This window comes from Phycodurus eques, chromosome 15, assembly GCF_024500275.1.
Source record: "Phycodurus eques isolate BA_2022a chromosome 15, UOR_Pequ_1.1, whole genome shotgun sequence".
Classification (NCBI taxonomy): domain Eukaryota; kingdom Metazoa; phylum Chordata; class Actinopteri; order Syngnathiformes; family Syngnathidae; genus Phycodurus; species Phycodurus eques.
This window is the reverse complement of record NC_084539.1, coordinates 10,999,452-11,016,004: the sequence shown is the minus strand read 5'-3', so window position 1 is coordinate 11,016,004 and position 16,553 is coordinate 10,999,452. Positions and strand designations below refer to the sequence as shown.

At 43.3% G+C, this 16,553-nt stretch overlaps 1 protein-coding gene across 3 annotated transcripts in view; it reads right to left on the bottom strand.

The window, feature by feature from the left end:
• The window catches only part of gnaz (guanine nucleotide binding protein (G protein), alpha z polypeptide), a 59,987-nt gene that overhangs the window by 26,621 nt on the left and 16,813 nt on the right, over positions 1 to 16,553 (bottom strand). Inside the window, exon 1 of one of the 3 annotated variants that reach the window (XM_061698073.1) lies at positions 6,560 to 6,606. The exons of 1 other annotated variant lie outside the window; for it this stretch is intronic. The gene's annotated coding sequence lies outside the window, so the exon portion shown is untranslated. Of the gene's footprint in view, positions 1 to 6,380; positions 6,607 to 16,553 lie in introns of those variants that run through there. One more of the 3 variants, XM_061698072.1, reaches the window with a different exon arrangement.

Below are 16,553 nucleotides of genomic sequence, written 5' to 3'. Positions count from 1 at the left end.
CCTAATGTCCTTCTTTAAGTATTGGGGAGTGAGGTTTCTCAACGTGCATCCGCACCGCCTCTCTTGCTCCCGTTACACGAGGGCCACATCTCGCCCGATCGATTGCAAAATGACGCTCAAACAGGAAAGGTGTGTTCAAAGTGACGATGATGTGTCCATTAGTTGTCACCATTATTTTTTTAGTGGGTCACTAATGTGCACCCCTCGTAAACAGTTACGGCTGGCGCAGCTGCCATTTTGTAGACATTACTTCCACACTGAACGGCGACGCAGCATTTCGGTCACGTGGGTAAGTCGGCCAATCAGGTGTTTAAATACTGTAACAAGGAAGTGAAGTGAGCGCTGCAGCAGCCTTTTTTTCCCTGCCATTGTGCTTTAACAGCCCATCTCATTATGGTGCCTTGACAAACGTCAGCTGGCAGGCCAGATATAATTGAGGTGAGCTAATTATGGCCCGCGGGCCGCTAGTTATCGACCTCTGCTCTATTATTAACTAAAAATATTCGCCTATTCACTGTTTTTGTCCTCAGGCCCAAGCCATGTCTCATGGAAATATTGTTCAAAAATAATACCTGACAATGACTAATTTAGTACCAAATATATAGTATAGTACCAATTACAGTTGTCGCTGTATGAATTTGCAGTTGTCGCTGACAAATTCGTTAAAAAAAAAAGTTTTCATTGGAAGTTTAGATACACAGTGATAACAGTACATGTCTGACATTCATGTCATATAAGATCAAAATAAGTCAGTGTACAGCCATAATATTGATATGATTGTGTATAAATATGGTAGTAAAATAACACATTGCAATATTGCTATTTTGTCCCATCAAGTGACACTGAACCCTAATAGGTAACCATTTTAGCAACTTAGTAGTGTATTTAGCACTTGTGTTGACTTGGTGGTGTAAAATTCCCGCAGGGACTCTGGTGTCCCCAGTGCATGGGCATAAACCTCCACAGTATTGCTGTCCATTTTAAATCAAGTCTGCCTATGCTGTTCCCAGCCATTATGTCCCCCAGTGGAGTTGAATGAAGCAAGTAACAAAAAGAGGTGGAAGAAGGTCATCTCAGCATCGGTTTTTGTCACAGTTGCGCTTGTTTTATTTGCATACAACTTGTTTAACTGGCAGCATACTGCTGGCAACAAGAGAAAGCATTTGTCATTGGCACAATTGCGAAGAGGCCTCATGTTTCATTTATGTGCCGTGAGTTCATCTGATTGAGGACATATTCTGCAAGCAAAACCGATGAAAATCCTTCTGTGGGCCAACACCTAGACATGTTTTATCATTTGTTAAAACCCCGCTCAGGTAAGCCCCAGACTAACCTTTGTACAGTCCCATTGTGTTCAGAATAATAGAAGTGTGGGTCTTCTAGCTTTAATTTTGACATTGGGAACACTGGTATTCCAAATCAAAACAAGAAAAATGTGCCAATTTGATAGTGCTTGACAGACAGTGAAGGCTCTTCAAAGAAGTAGCTTTCCTGTGAATTACTAAACAATTTTTTTGTTGTAAACCAATTTTTCTGAGAACTGCTTCATATCAGTGTTGTATGGAATTGTGAGTGACTTATTGGCAAACTGGTATTCCAATCCAAGACCATTGGACTACATTCCACAATTCCTCTGCATTTCTTGAACATGCCTATGTTAAGCCAAGCTTCTTCTTCTTCTTTTCCCTTCAGCTTGACCCTTTAGGGGTCGCCACAGCTATCCGCAAGAATTTCCCTGCAAAGTTTACATTTTGAAACAAAAAACAACCTGAGGTGAGAGGTTTAAATTTGCCGAAGAACACAGTGGCTGGCCTAAAGAGAAAAGGTGCAACATTTTGTGGGCTGATGAAAGCAAGTTTGTTCTTATGGGTCCAGAGGCTGCAGACAGTCTGTCAGATGATCCCAAACATTAAAATTAAGCCAGAGTGCAATGTAAAAAAGTCCACTATATTGCTCAGTCGCTCAGTTCTTGGGAAACAAATAGCCTCATGCCAAAGATGTAATGCCCTTTAAAAGGATGTTTCAACAAGCCCACAACTCCCGAAACAGCATGAAGGGAGCACCATCCTGGTTCCAGACCCAGAAGATTAACAGCATGGAGTGGCAAGCCTTACTCCAACAGTAGTGGTGTGACATAAAAAATTATCTTTCTGACAAAACTAATGCTTAGGAATTGTGGACTGTAGTCAAATTGTCTTTGGCTGGAATGCCAAGGTGCCACTCGTTGGTCGACTTTATGCAACACAGATGTCAAGCAGAAACAGTAGTTGTATAAGAGGTCCTCAGTTTACAATGGTCCCCACATAGGTAAATGTTTGCAACCGAGAAAAACTAGTTAGCGAAGAGTACGTCATCAATTGGCACAAGAGGGAGCACTCAGGAGAAGGAGCAGTGGCTCGACTCTAAGCCCCTCCCGGATGACCGGGCTTCTCACTCTACCTCTAAGGGAGAGCCCGGACACCCTGCGGAGGAAACTCATTTTGGACGCTTGTGAGGGTGAAGAGCCGGTACGCTGGACCACAGCCTGGATGAATACCACACTGCTCCTCCTGAATCTGAGATTCGACTTCTCGACAGACCCTCCTCTCCAAAACCCCTGAATAGACCTTACCAGGGAGGCTAAGGAGTGTGATGCCCCTGTAGTTCCCCCTTCTTAAAAGGGGGGACCACCACCCCAGTCATTCAATCCAGAGGCATTGTCCCCGATGTCCACGCGATGTTGCAGAGACGTGTCAAACAGGACATCCCCACAATATCCAGAGGCTTCAGGAACTCTGGGCGGATCTCATCCACTCCAGGGGCCCTGCCACTGAGGACCTTTTTAACCACCTCGGTGACTTCAACCCCAGAAATAGGAGAACCGGCCTCAGAGTCGCCAGACTCTACTTCCTCATCGGAAGGCGTGTCTGTGGAATGAATAAGTTCTCCGAAGTATTCGGCTCACACATTCACAACGTCTCGAGTTGAGGTCAGCAGCACCCCGTCCCCACCATACATAGTGTTGACGGTGCACTGCTTCTCCCTCCTGAGATGGTGGACCAGAATCTCCTCTACATTTTCCGGAAGTCATTCTCCACGGCCTCGCCGAACTCCTCTCATGCCTGAGTTTTTGTCTCAGTGACCACCAAATCTGTGTTCTTTTCTGTTCTGTTCATCAGCTGAGTCCGGAGTCCCACAGGCCAAAAAGGCCCGACAGGACTCTTTCTTCAGCTAGATGGCATCTCTTACCCCTGGTGACCACCAACAGGTGCAGGGTTTTCCGCCACAACAGGCACCCACCACCTCACAGCCACAGCTCTGGTCAGCCGCCTCAACAACGGTGGCGCAGAACATGGTCCACTCTGACTGTTTGTCCCCCAGGACGTTGGAAATGTTCTGCTGGAGGTGGGCGTTGAAGCTCCTTCTGACAGGGGACTCACAATATGTTTGGGTCTGCCAGGTCGGACCACCATCCTCCCCACTATCGGAGCCAACTCACCACCAGGTGGCGATCGGTTGACAGCTCCGCCCCTCTCTTCACTCGAGTGTCCAGGACATGCAGCCGCAAGTCCGATGAAACGACCACAAAGTCGATCATCGAACTGCGGCCATCGGGTGTCCTGGTGCCAAGTGAACATGTGGACACCCTTATGTCTGAATATGGTGTCCCTATTGAACGATCCATGAGGAGCACAGAAGTCCAATAACAGCACATCACTCGGCTTCTGGGCGCCTGGCCCGTTCCTCCCAATAACGCTTCTCCAGGTCTCTAGGTCATTGCCTACGTGAGCACTGAAGCCCCCCTGCAGAGTGAGGGAGTCCCCAGCGGGACCACTCTCCAGCACCCCTTCCGAGCACTCCAAAAAGGGTAGGTACTCTGAACTGCTGTTTGGTGCATAGGCACAAACAATAGTCAGGACTCGTCACCCCACCCGAAGGCGGAGGGAGGCTACCCTCTCCTCCACTGGGGTCAACCCCAATGAATCAGGCACCGAGGTGAGGGCCAATTAGAATGCCCACACCTGCTCAGCGCCTCACTCCGTGAGCAACTCCAGAGTGAAAGAGAGTCCAACCCCTCTCAAGAGGAGTGGTACCAGAGCCCAAGCTGTGTGTGGTGGTGAGCCCAACTATATCTAGTCGGAACTTCTCAACCTCGCACACCAGCTCGGGCTCTTTCCCTGGCAGAGAGGTGACATTCCACGTCCCTAGAACTATCTTCTGTAGCCAGGGATCAGACCGCCAAGGCCCCTGCCTTTGGCAGCCAGCCAGCTCACTCACCTCTTGGTCCCTCCCACAGGTGGTGAGCCCATGGGAAGGGGGACCCACGTTACCCTTTTGGGCTGTGCCTGGCCAGGCCCCATCAGGCCTACCTGATGCTCGCTATGGAACCCCACCTCCAGGCCTAACTCCAGAGCGGGGCCCCGGTGACCCACATCTGGGCAAGGGAAACCTAGATCCATTTATTTTGTTCATCACAGGGGATCTCTGAGCCATACTTTGTGTGGTCCCTCACCTAGGACCTGTTTGCCATGGGTGCCCCTGTTAGGGGCCTAAAGCCCCAGACAACTTAGCTCATAGGATCATTGGGACACACAAACCCCTCTACCACGATAAGGTGACGGCTCAGAGAGGGGCACTACTATTTTGAACATCCTAATATAATTTTTTCTGTAATTTCTGATAAGTAATAAAAAATGTTATACATTTCTCTCTATGTTTTGATTTGGAGTTGAATCCAATGTTCCCAATGCATTTGCATGGAAATAAAAGCTGTTCTAAGGATTTTGAGCTTCACTCACTTCACACACACTGCGATTGTAGGCTACTGTCCTTTCCCGGTCCATCAGACATTACAAGTGTAAAAGTAAACTGTTTGGTGGGGAAAGGCCACTCAGATGTTACTGCAGCTTGCAAGGCTGATAAGAGCTTAACCTTGGTTAGCCTCCTGTTGGGTTCCAAGCAATGACGAGACTGTGGGCAAAAAGGTGGAAATACTCTAGCCAGATACACCTGGTATTATTTCCCACGGTGTTTCCTGCTCCCAGTAATTGACATGACAGGATGTCCTCAAGCTTTGAATACCACACGCAATTTTCTTCCTTCTCGTTTGTGGAAAGCACCTCATTGCTACATTGCTCGTGTTATTTGTTCATATTGAACTAATCAAATGAAAGTGTTACATGCCAAGTGGAAGGTATATATATGAAATGATGAATTACACATTTTGGATAACAAACCTCGCTAGAAAGCTGCAAAATCTGACTTGTAAAAAGCCTTAAACAGGGACTTGATTAAGAATAGCCACCCATAAAAGTCAGTGTCAGACCGAGACTGATCAATATTCCTATCCTTTCTCAGCCTTCACAGACAAGCCCAAACCACACAACATTATAGGCATTTAAGCAAGCTAATCTTCCTGATCCATTTTAAGAAGCACAGTAGACTTTATCCACCATTTTTTGCTTAATTCCATGACATTTGAGGCCTGTCTGTGTACTCACACTAAGCAGCCAGCATTCCGATAAGAAATTATTATAATTTTTTTTTTACATGCAAGTCTATCCAAGTTGTCTTTTTTCCTTCTTTCTCTCTGCAGCATCACACCCTCCGCCCCTCTGCCCCCATCTGCCTCCTTACTGTTAACCCACCACCACTGCCGCTGCCACCACCCCAGGCCCCTCCACCCCTCCGCTTCAAAGGTTCCCTGTCTCTCAGGCATGGAGCACGAGCATACAGCACAAAAAGATGTCAGTTATATTTGTGATATGAAAGGCTGCTAAGACATAGAAAATCATTTTGTCTTGTTTTTTCCCCTTCTTGCCATCGCAATCCATAAAGCAACTCACCAATGATTAATGACTATTTAATGCCGGGGTAAAGCAGCGGACAACCCCAATCCCAAAACGCTCCTACAATCTGTACCGGCGCCTGCAGAACAACGCTCAAAAGGAATTTTGTCTCCTTACGACGATACATTCCCATCCAGCGTCTTCTGAAGTACCTCATCATGTGGTGCTTCTACTCGCCACATATTTCCAAGCCCAATTGCCCGGACAGACACACACACACCCTTGTCCTACATAAGTTAGCTGCTAGATTTAAGCACTTGGATGTAGCGAAGCATCCTTATGGACAGAGGATGCTGTTTAATAATGAGTCAAATAGCAAGGCTATGATAGCACTGTCCACTGGCACAAAGCTAGCAGGGTGGAGGAGGGGGCCGGACAAGCTGGCTGCCTTGGTGCCATCTCTGAACATCACCTTGTCTGTTATGTGCAGGAAAACACACCCAAAAAACACACAGGTGTCCTGTATTTGTCCTACAGTGTCCCAAAACAGGCCTTGCTATGGAGCTCACGAAAAGAAAGAAAAATAGCAGTCGGAGTAGTAGTTATCCTTACCGTGTTGACAAGTCAGCATCCATTTACAAAAGATACTGCAGATGAGCCCTTGCGCGCAGAGAACGCCTCTGAGCAATCCACCCTTTTAATCACGCGTCTTCATTTTCATGTCTTCCTCATACTCCCAATTACACACCCGCCCACACACGCACATACGTGTCTGTCTATCTTTTCTGTACCTTTTACACGTCTGTATCCTTTCTCGTTTGTTCCAAGGCAGTTGAGACACTGCAGCGATGGGGGTGGAGGGCGTGTATATGTGTGTGTGTGTGTACGTGTGTGTGTGTGTGTGTGTGTGTGTGTGTGTGTACGTGTGTGTGTGTGTGTGCGTGTGTAAGAGACAGAGAGAGAGAGTGCAGGACAGAAATGGAGGGAGGAGTCAGCAGCAGGGATAGAGAGCATGAGAGAGAGAAGGCTGAAATGCTCAGGATTAAATCATGAGTGTAACAGAGAGAAAGGAAAAAGGAGAGAAAAATAGAGCATCCACTTTATCTTTATTTTATGCAATAGTGATGAAAAATGTATCATCCATGAAGGAGTCTGAGCAACTCCTGGTTTGAATGGACATGCTACTGTGTGTGCATACTGTATGTCTGTGTGTCTTTACATTTTAGGCTAGCATCGCTTGTGATTTCATTAATGACAGAAAAAACATACTAGCGAAGAGAGAGGGAGGGAGGGGAGTAATGACGACAGCAGAGTAGGAGGAGGTTTGGATGATGGTGTAATGTGCTGTTTCCGTGCCAACTGTCTCCGTGACAGTGGGGCTGCTTCGTTTATTGCCATTGGTTGAGAGCAGGAACTGACAGAATCCCAGGCAAATGAGACGGTGTTCCACAGGGTGTGAATGGGCTGTTCTTTTTTGGTTGTTTTTTTTAAATGGGCTTCCTCCAAATCTTGTTTAACCTCCTGGAAGCAAACAGCGTTTTGCTCGGCTAAAGCCGTACAGATGTTGTCAATATGTGTTGTAGATTTTCAATTGTGAAGTCACATAAACTCCCTGTGTCCAGAAGACAAAGAGGGGGGAGAGAGAGAAAAATCCCCGGGTCGGCTTGCTGAGGGTGTGTGGTGTAATATAATTTCCTGGACACCAAGCTCAGTGTCACAAGCTGTCGGATAATTAATCAGCAATGCAAGAGCACATCTGGTAAGGATGAGTAACTTTGCCTCTCCCTGAACTGTCAAGACGCCCTTTTTAATCCATGCAGAGGCCGGCAGGCAGGTGGCGTATTGTCCCCATCCTCTGTGCCTTTTATATCCATTGCCCTGAACTGGTTGCCAGCCAATCGCAGGGCACATACAAACTAACAACCATTCGCACTCACAGTCACACCTACGGGCAATTTAGAGTCTCCAATTAATGCATGTTTTTGGGATGTGGGAGGAAACCGGAGTGCCCGCAGAAAACCCACGCAGGCACGGGGAAAACAAGCAAACTCCACACAGGCGGGGCCGGGGATTGAACGCGGGTCCTCAGAACTGTGAGGCTGACGCTCTAACCAGTCCGCCACCGTGCCGCTTTCAGAAAACCAATGTCAGTAAATACAGTTCGGCGCTACATACATAAGTGCAACTTTAAACTCTATATTGCAAAGCAAAAGCCATTTATCAACAACACCCATAAACGCCGCCGGCTTCTCTGGGCCCGAGCTCATCTAAGATGGACGGATGCAAAGTGGAAAAGTGTTCTGTGGTCCGACGAGTCCACATTTCACATTGTTTTGGGAAATTGTGGACGTCGTGTGCTCCGGGCCAAAGAGGAAAAAAAACATCCGAACTGTTATGGACACAAAGTTCAAAAGCCAGCATCTGTTATGGTATGGGGCTGTGTTACTACCAATGGCATGGGTAACTTACACATCTGTGAAGGCACCATTAATGCTGAAAGCTACATACAGTTTTGGAGAAACAGATGCTGCCATCCAAGCAACGTCTTTTTCATGGACGCCCCTGCTTATTTCAGCAAGACAATGCCAAACTACATTCTGCACGTGTTACAACAGCGTGGCTGCGTAGTAAAAGAGTGTGGTACTATACTGGCCTGCCTGCAGTCCAGACCTGTCTCCCATTGAAAATGTGTGGCGCATTATGAAGCATAAAATACGACAATAGAGACCCCGGACTGTTGAACAGCTGATGCTGTACATCAAGCAAGAATGGGAATTAATTCCACCTACAAAGCTTCAACAATTAGTGTCCTCAGTTCCCAAACGTTTATTGAATGTTGTTAAAAGAAAAGGTGATGTAACACAGTGGTAAACATGACCCTGTCCCAGCTTTTTTGGAACGTGTTCCAGCCATACAATTCTAAGTTAATGATTATTTGCTAAAACAATAAAGTTTATCAGTTTGAACATTAAATATTTTGTCTTTGTAGTGTATTCAATTCAATATCAGTTGAACATGATTTGCAAATCATTGTATTCTGTTTTTATTTATGTTTAACACAACGTCCCAACTTCATTGGAATTGGGGTTGTATTAGTCACTTTAAATTGCTCTAAATTGCTTTGCACAATTGCCATTATATCAGCATCACCACACGAGTGGTAAACTTTCATTGCTCAGTGACTCTCCATACTTGTTTTTGCACTAAATGTATATTTTGTCACAGTGGCTGAGTTGCTCCAACTACCGGAGACAAATTCCTTGTGTGACCTGTAACATACTTGGCCAACATAGCTGATTCAGATTCTGATTCAGAGTTTAATTTGTTCCGTGACCACACTCGAAACTCTTGCATCTTAAATCATCTTTCCCTATTGAAATTAATGGGAATACCATTAATCCATTCCAGCCTTTCAAAAAACCCTACAAAAATATTTGTAATGTTTTTAAATAAGACAAATACCACTCTATTTTACTTTATAAAAAGATTATAATAATATTTAATTAGCCTCACAGTTTTTGCCACTTTTTTTTGCTTCAATTCAATGGATGTCGTGCTGCTCCTTTTGGTGTGCATGCCTTGGCCACCTGGGGGTAGTACAATACATACATACGAATACACATGGAGATGGAGGAGAGGTCACAACTCCTCAGCAGTAATATTAGTTGTTATTAGTTATAACATTGTGCCACATTAACTTGTCTATGGCAATTTGCATTGTTGTTAGCCTTTGTTAGCCAAGGCAAAGCTGTGTGGTTGTTTTAAATACACATGTAATTCTCCTTCTGTTATGGGTCATTTTTATATAATTTTATCAATAACGGTAAAGACATGGCCCACTGAATTTTCTTCTGAAAATCAATTAATTTTACTAGTATGAGTATTTGAGTGATTGTCAGTTGTTGTCCATCAAAAGGTCATAATCGTTTCTAAGAGAAAAATATTCTAATGTAATATTTGTCTTTTTTAATGCCACAACCTTTAATGCCAAAATGACTTTACCATTAGGTGTCCAAAATGAAGATTCATGATTTGCAACAGGTTTTCTGAAGATGATAATTATGTATTTTTTTTATACAATGGATATTTATCCTGGCGGCACAGTGGATGACTGGTTAGATCGTCAGCCTCACAGTTCTGAGAATCGGGGTTCAATCCCCGGCCCTGCCTTTGTGGAGTTTGCATGTTCTCCCCGTGCCTGCGTGGGTTTTCTCCGGGCACTCCGGTTTCCTCCCACATCCCAAAAACATGCATTAATTGGAGACTCTAAAACTCTAAATTGCCCGTAGGTGTGGCTGTAAGTGCGAATGGTTGTATGTGCCCTGCGATTGGCTGCCAACCAGTTCAGGGTGTACCCCGCCTCCTACGCGATGATGGCTGGGATAGTCTCCAGCACGCCCGCGACCGTAGTGAGGAGAAGCGGCTCAGAAAATGGATGGATGGATATTTATCCTATTGCCTTTTCCATGAAAACAAACACAAATGCATATTAGTATCTTCAGTTCCTTTTTTTTTTTTTTTGGTTCTTTTACAAATGGGCTTTGTCACTCAAGCAGTCGTTTACAGTTAATGCCATTGGAGAGAGACTCATTATATTGTTGCACTACACCAGATGAGCGTTTAAGTGTCAGGATGAGGCAGCCATTTTGCATTCACACAATAGCAGACAGCAAAATAACAAAATAATTGGTGTTATTTCTGAGATATGAATTAATTTGTATGAATTTGTGAAAGTGTTGGAACTATTACATGTCTTTCCCATTATTATGATTGTATAAAGACAAGAGTGTAATGGGTTAAATGAGTAGTTAGGAGCATTTATGAACTTGTATCTGCAGTGTTTGAAGGGCTACATGTAAATTGTGCAGCTCACATGATTTTCTTTTTAAACTGTTCAAGTCTTTACCCTTATGCACTGTTGTCTTTACCGTTCAAAAAAAGTGTATTTCAATAGGCCACCACCATTTACTTTCTCAGTAAGGTTTACCTTTATTAGGAATGCCTAAAATGTTTAATCATCAATAACTTTTTGAAAATAGGAATTTAAGTGACGCTGTTTCAGCATGGGATACATTTTACCCATATAAAACCACAGCAGCATATAAAATTCCGAAATTTGATTTTTTTTCTACAAATATCTTTACCGTTATTGATCAGATCATATGAAAATGACCCATGTATTTAGTTTGACAGTAAACCTCAACTGGGGTGGCAATAAAGAAGAATTATTCACTATCCGCCAAACTGCTGCTAGTTATAAAGTGGGTTCAGTTGAGTTCATTGCCACCCTGAAGTGCTCCTATCCGGTGACTCGTATCTTAAGGCACCACTGTATATACTTTTTACAACATTTTTGTTTGTAAATCCTCACTTGTGGACTTGGGGCATTTGACACAATATGCAAAGTCAACAATTTAGAACTTCTTGGATCGGCAAACTGGTGCTGTAATCAAATCCAGCTTCTTTTATAATAGGCAGCTGGAAAAGGTTAAACCCTTTCTTGCACAAGTGCACTTGGAAATAGTAATCCATGACTTTATTACGTCTCGGCTGAATTACTGTAATGCACTTATTTTGGAGTCAGCCAGCCCTGCCTTAAACATCTCCAGTTAGCTCAAAATGCTGTTGCTTGCCTCTTAACTGAGTAGGCAAGAGGGACTGCATAACTGTTCCTGGCCTCCCTCCACAGGCTGCCCGAGCATTTTAGAATACATTTTAAGATTCTTTTACTTACCCTTACCCAATGCTGTGGCCAATGTGTGGGTGTTTAGTCTTGGATTCACTCATCACTAGTGTACACAATAACACTGAACAATTCAAAAAATATTTGAATGTGGCCTTTGAAACAATTTTATTGCTTTATTGGTAATCAGAGGCATCTGCTCATTGCTTTCTGTCATATTCATTTCCAAATGGTCTCTTATTTGGTGACCATAAAATACAACTTCCTCTGCTTAATCTTGTTGACTACGGTAATTCTCTTTTCCTGACTGCATCACGTTCCCTTTTTCTCCTCCCAGATGAGGTTATTGCTGCTCGCCTGATGGATTTGCCACCGATTTCAAAATTTCGGAATTTAACAGCATCTCTGTATGGCAAGACTTATGGAACATGAGCTTCAAGACCTCCTTAACAGGATTTCACTGTCCATCCACCCATTCCAAATTAATTTTTATGTTCTATTTATTGTATGGTGGCATTAATTTGTATTGGATTATGTTTAGGAAAGTACTGGAGACTCTTTTCTACATCCTGACACTGATAGGCCTTTAGTCTTCAATTCCTTTCCCAAGATGTTCTCTGCCAGTGCCTCATGACCCCTCTCTTTTTCCGCCATTGTTTTCACTCTCCATCACCATCACCATCCTTTTTTTTTGTCTCTCCAGAATTGTCTGTGTGCCTCTCCCAGTTTCCTGTCTCCCTAATCCTTAATCCTGTGGAAATCGGTCAGGCAGAATGTACCAGCTTTGATCAGGCCCTTATATCAGGCACGCTAACAATGTCTGCACACTCGGATCCCACAGAACCCTGGAGGCCGGAGGTGGGGGGTGAGGGAGGGTCATCAAAGAGGTGTGGACCCCCTGACATTGCATAGGCAGAAGGGATATACCACAGTGGGGGAAAAAATAAAAAATGTGAATTCCTATCTAGTGATTCACTGGGCCTTTTCTTCATGATTTAACAACATTCAACATACATGATAACTTTATTATCTTATTTACTATACGAGACGGTCCAATATTAGAAATGTCTCCCAATATGATGCAGTGCTTTTAGAATGAACAAATGAAGTAAGACGTGCATGTGATCAAAAGCACAATCTTCACATTATTATTATTTTATAACAACAATGGAACAATGAAAAACAGCCCTGTAAACAATTACAGCTAACACTGTAGAACATCAACAAAATATAACTTTTACCTGAGCCTAGTGTCCTGCTCAGCTTGGTCTGTGGAATAATCATCCAGCTACATGACCCACACCGCATACCAGTCTGGTTCCATGCGCTGACGTCTTGGTCGTTGGATTTGCAAGCCCTTTTGGTGTGACTCCCCCACCGCACCCCCACCATTCTCATGGTCTAAATGGGAAGGAGAGGGTAGAATGAGCACAACCGGAGTGGGGTCAGATGCAGCTGGGGCGGATGGCGTGTTGGCGCTGGGGCCAGAATCAGGCTTTGCAGATCAAGATCACGGTCTACCGGGTTCTCCTCCAAGACTTGCGGTGGGACCTCTGTGGGTGTCCAATCCTGAGCTTTGTCAAGGGCCCAGGTGTTGTCCAGAGGCTCACAGCACCGGTAATGCTTCAGCTGACAACCGGAAGTACTGTGTTTGCTGCTCAAATGTTGCAGACTTAACATTGTTTAAATAGAATACAATGCCTTTTATTGTGACGATAGAAAGATTTGCTTTGTAGAGTGCACTTATTGATCATATGTTATGTGCCCTTGCATATATGTACGTTTGTTCTCTTGGAAAACCACCCCAAGACAACTAAAGATAGGCATGAAGAGACAATTGTATTCAAGGAAAAAAATGGATCTAAAGGAGAAAAAGTCACATTTTTAATTTGGAAGCATTTTCATGAGTGCCCTATAAAGTGTTATTCTATTAAATTTGGGTACCTTCAGCATTTTTTAGTTTCGTGTTTATGTATTTTTGTTATTGATGAGGTGCGGTTCATGTGATTCATGCACGGTGGGTGGTAACGTCACAGTGGTTGCAGGGGCGAAGCCTGCGATGCAGTTGGTGGAAGATACATGATTATGTTTGTTCGGCTGTGTGTATTAATGACAAGAGAATAGCGACTCACAAGTACACGCATGTATAAGTGCCCTGGTAACAATAGCCAGTACCTGTGTTCATAAGACCGAGAAAAAGTTGGCCGCATTTTTGTTGTGGCCATTGAATGCATGTTTTAAAACAACCGGGCTCTGGCAGAGGTTAAAAAGAGAGAAATGTCGAACACTGCAAACGCGAGCCAAAGATATGCATCAATTGATGCAAGGCAAACATGACCGTGAATGGATCTGTTTACAGCATCCTTCATTTAATTAGAGCTAAATTTAAGTCAAGTTAAAATTAAGTGCACTATGAATTATTAACCATCCAGTCTGTGAACCTTGAAGTGTACCGCATGCACGCATGCACAGCATGCACATCTGTCTCATTTGTTTTATATATTTGTATATGGTAGGCGTGGTCTGAATTGAACAACTTATTCTAAACTCTGGGAGTTCATCTTGCAGAAATATTGAATCCTAAACAGAGATCATGAAGGTAACGAAAACATATACATGCGTAAGTGTTTATGTCAAAGCAATCAAGTGTGTCGAGCCCTTATTTTAGTTGATAGTGAAGCAAGGCACACACATACCGATTTTTAACATTTTAACCGACTTTTAAAATGTGAGAGAGCCCACACGTGACGAGGAGAAAATCGGCAAGTGTGTTCTAACTGCTCTTTTTGTTGTGCGTTGTACTCCAGATGACCAACACAGCACGCCTCACATAACAATATCTTGCCCGACAAACATGAGTCGCCTCCCCCAAACCAGATATTGTCACTGTCATAGGATCAAGACTGACCTGTAAGAGGCCGCACGGAACCACAGGGCAACCAGACTGCTGGGAAATACAAAGAAGAAGCGATTAGTAGTCGTAGTAGTAAGAAATAATACAAGAAGTGAGGCTAACTGTTAGCTTATGTGGTAACTGCATTGCATTTGTATTACGGTAATAATAAGAACATTTAGGAGTTATATGCTTCAAAATTCAAATTGTTTTGTGACACGTCATTGAGTCCGTGGTCCAAACTCGGTGTTGACCACACGCATAAGGATTTGCCATCGGAAGTATTGAACAGGTTTGACATTTACGATTGTCGACCTCAGCATTTTTCTGAGCAGATCGGAGAGGAAAAATCACTTTTAACACACACCACACTCTACTGGATAATCGGTCAGGATAATCTTTACAGACATCCGACAATCGTTTCTATGCTGACTTTGATCGGAAGGGGAGAGGACTGCTCAAATTCGGCCTTATGATCAGTATGTGTGTTAAAACTAGCACTCCACTTTCACTTGAAAAAGGGAACAAGAACTTATTGACAGAGAGTAAATGTTACAGCACTTGAATTATAATTTAATCAGTGGCTGCACACATGCCTGATTATTTTTCGGCCCTCTCTGATGAGTAATTCACAGACGACTTGAGCGTGCAACGCTTTCCTCTGCTCACAACCACATGATCTGAAGGTTTGGAGCTCAGTCAGAACTGCAACAATACTGACAGTATACTCTGCCTGACCATTTAATCAGTTCACAAGTGTAATCGGGTGCTTTAAATCAGCCTGAGAAATGAAGCATTTCGTGAGGCCCTGTCAGAAGAGGACATGCAGCCTCTGACATGGGATACCGGGCCCATTCTTCTCCAATGAAGATGAGCTACCGAGTCCTCAGTGATAATATCTTTCTGACCTGAATTTGGAGTTTCTGTGTTAATTGTAATACCTGGAACGGCATCACGTGCACCAAACATCACATACATCCAAGTCTATGAAGATGTACAACCACCTCCGTGAGGTGTGCATGACTTTTTTTTTTTTTTTTTTTTTTTTAGGCTTTCTGTTCAGGAAGTGCAGTCTCGCTCTGCTGCCCGTGAAGAAGTTAGTTTTAACAGTTAATTTCTCTATAAGTCATCATATGACCATCTTCTGAAACCACAAACCTCATGAGGACTGCTATTTGAGTTCCAAAACATTCAACTGACAAAATCGTTCATTATGTATAGTAATTAAAAAATGTTTAATACCAAAAGAGCCATTTGGAATGTCACCCACTGGAAAAAAACAAAAAGAAAAACACACAAGTCACAAGACCCTTTTGACATCTAAAATGAGGATAACATTGCATATATATTTTTTCCCCTGTGCAAAACAAACTATAGTGTGCTGCATTTATGAAATCAATTAACGGCCACATCGAACACATTTTATTTCTGCATCAAACAAAAACATTTTGAACTCTAAAAGATGCTTGGTTGAAGTTTATTTTCAAATTAAATACTCAGTCTATTATGAAATTAAAGCCAAATTTAAATGATGACACTTGCAGCGAAGCAACAATCCGTCTATTCCGTCTTTATTTCATCGCGTCAGCTGTCAACTTGAATAAAAAAGGACTTTTTCACTTAACAATGTAAAATATAATATTTTTCAAATAACAGCCAATTAAAATAGTATGTTTACCTGGTTAATAGGGTGTTTGCCCCTCAACCTCAGCGCACGGTGTCGGCACATCAGGGCAGCAAAACATTACCTTCATCTTCACGATTGCAAACTGTCATCTGTGAGGTTTGCGTGAGCGATGTTTGTTTTTAATCTACTGTCGTTCCTGCAGCCACCCTCTGAGGCATAAATAGGGAGACGCCACACCTAAAATGTTAGAATTTAAGAAGCCTTTTGGATGAAAGATGAAACGTCTTCAACAAACGAGCAGTCAAATTGGCTTCATTCAACCCTTGTGGATTACCATCACCTGGATGACTGGAGAATCTACATGCACAGACATTCATGAGTGAATACTGAGTGAGTGAACATGTAAAAGCATTGTTTCCCATAAGAAATCATAGAAATAACCTTTTCCAGAATCAAACTGAAGCAAAAAAAAACAAAAAAAAACGTAACAGTTTTTTGAATAAAATTTGACCGAATAATTATAAGCATTAATCACTGACTCCACTGCATTAGCTTTTTTTACATTTGCAGGCGTCTCAGACT